The 2,500-nt window shown below is 37.2% G+C and overlaps 1 protein-coding gene across 2 annotated transcripts in view; it reads left to right on the top strand.

Annotated features, from left to right (window-relative positions):
• The window catches only part of LOC143025637 (uncharacterized), an 801,885-nt gene that overhangs the window by 490,951 nt on the left and 308,434 nt on the right, over window positions 1-2,500 (top strand). The window lies entirely within an intron of this gene.

Raw genomic sequence — 2,500 nt, 5'->3', positions numbered from 1 at the left:
TTAAAAAAAATCCTTATATAAATATTATACTGTACAAATCCTTGAAAGGGAAAGATTTATATAAGGAAAGAATTTCTTCTAGGAATCTTACGGTGGTATTCTTAAAACAAACTCTCTCCTTATATAAACCATTCTCTTCCAAGGATTTATATAAGGAAAGATTTTTTTCTTTCTTTTTTTTCTTTTTTTCTTTTTTAAGAATACCACCGCTTAAGCGTCCTCCACTTCCGGTTTCTCCTTCACGACGGGAGCGTTTGCGCGATTAGATCTTAGTTTTCCTTCCTTTGGTTCCCCGCTTCCGTTTTGCTCAAATTAATTCAAATTCCCGCAACTAAGGAATTGTCGCGAAGTTGAATGAAATAGCCTGGCGACGTTCTAGACTATAGGAACCGTGCCACCAGGTACGGAAGAACCCAGAAGGATTCCATAACGATTGAATGCCCTCTCTATTAAGTTTGTCGGCAGGTGATTTTATTCACACAAACCACGGGTGTTGCCCACTGGGACTCCTCTCACCTCCCCCCTGGTGGATTCTTGGAAGTTGTCGAATCCACGCCGTAGTGGATTTTCCACCCGATGGTGGGTTGCCTTCCAGGCCGCTGCAGGAGGAGGAGGAGGAGGAGGAGGAGGAGGAGGAGGAGGTGACGTGGGGGTGGGGGGATAAGGGGTGGGGGCTCAAGTGTGCCGGAATGGCAGAATGCTGCAAGATGACGGTCGACGGCCTCTGAATGGCGCCGATTGGAGCGGCGCTGCCTGCGGAGGAACCTGATTCTTCCTTCGCGCTTCCAATCGGATATTTTCTCCTTGTGTGTGTTTGTGTATATGTATATGAATATATATATATATATGTATATATATATATATATATATATATATATATACATATATATATATATGCTAATAAGAACACGAGTACTTGCGTTCACTTATGCAAAGTAGACCACTTGGAAAAAATAAACTAACGAAGAAGAGCGCTTTCGTATATTACTTTATTGCACTAGATGTAATATACGAAAGCGCTCTGTTTCTTTAGTTTCTTTTTTGCAAGTGGTCTACTTTGCATATATATATGTATATGTATATATATATATATATATATATATATATATATATGTATGTATGTATGTATACGTTCACATATACACATACTGTAACATAATTTAATTATTACGTTATTATTTGTATAGATATTCCTCCTTTCCATGTTCTATTCATATATGCCTTCAGAATCACCGCTCTCTTCTCTGTAGAACTATACAGTCTCTGTATTTCACATATGTAGCTTAATATGTCATTGTAATGTATGGGAGGTGCTATTTACTATCTGTATTCTTCCTGAGAAATTTTGAATTGATGATGTAAATCGATTTAAGTTGATGGCGATTTAGATTAGAAAATTGGTGTGTAAATAAAAAAAGGTAATTAACTAACATAACCCTTGATTGTATGGTGGCCTGATTTGTGGATTTTATTTAAGTTGATGATCGTTATCATGTGAGCATGAGCGTGGAGTATGCGCATTCGTGTAATTTTTTGTGGCCCTCACTCCTATGTGATTTTCTTATTTTGAAGGAGTTTAAGTCACGGGCAGACGGAGAGATGGATCAGGAAAGTTCCAAACTTTTGCAAAGTAGGAAAAAAAAAAATCAAATCTTACTAAACTTTTTTGGATGTATTTGCGTACACATGTGATTACAGAAATATCTGTATAGTATGAGACATATTGTGGGCAAACCTACAGTTCAACTACAAAGTCAAATACAGAAAAGCAACAATAAAGAAATAAATAAGCACCCAAAGATGTCAATAAAAAGATAGATAAGAGTACAGTCAGCAGATGTGACGTCATGTCGTTTGGGTGTTTATTCAACTGAACTTCAAACATTGAACTGTCTGTGCCTCTTTTCATCGCCGCTGTAGGAGGATTGTTCCAGTCAATGACTACGCGGTGGGTGGGATTGGATTGAGGCTGAACCGTGTTTAATTATAGAATAAAGCGAGGATATTTCTGCTTTGAAACACTATCGTCCTTGAAAAAGAAAATAAGGGCACTTAAAGAAAGTCAGAGCTGCCTACGTAGATATCAACAAAAGTCGATCAGAAATTAAATTTGAATACATGTATTTGTAGATAAAAGCAGAGAGAAATGAATAGATAAATAGATAAAATAGAATAAAATGAATAGATGTAGATAAAAACCAGGGAGGCCATAAAGATTTTGGAGGAGAAACCATTAACCTTGTAGATCTGTTGTCAAGACATATCATCCAGTAAAGTTAGACGAACGGACGAGTCCGTAGATAAAAGGAAAAAAATTCTGCAAATGAAAATGTGATAGAATTCGGAAGGAAAAGGAATGAGGATGTTTGGAGAGAATTATGAAATGTTTTCACGCGAGAATGTGTATGACAAGCAATGAATTGGTAAACAAACAGATGTTGACAGACTAATTGGCAAATTGCAAGAGAGAGAGAGAGAGAGAGAGAGAGAGGGAGAGAGA

The sequence above is a fragment of the Oratosquilla oratoria genome, chromosome 5 (assembly GCF_046742065.1).
Source record: "Oratosquilla oratoria isolate Oo_2021 chromosome 5, ASM4674206v1, whole genome shotgun sequence".
Lineage (NCBI taxonomy): Eukaryota > Metazoa > Arthropoda > Malacostraca > Stomatopoda > Squillidae > Oratosquilla > Oratosquilla oratoria.
This window is presented reverse-complemented; position numbering and strand designations above follow the sequence as displayed.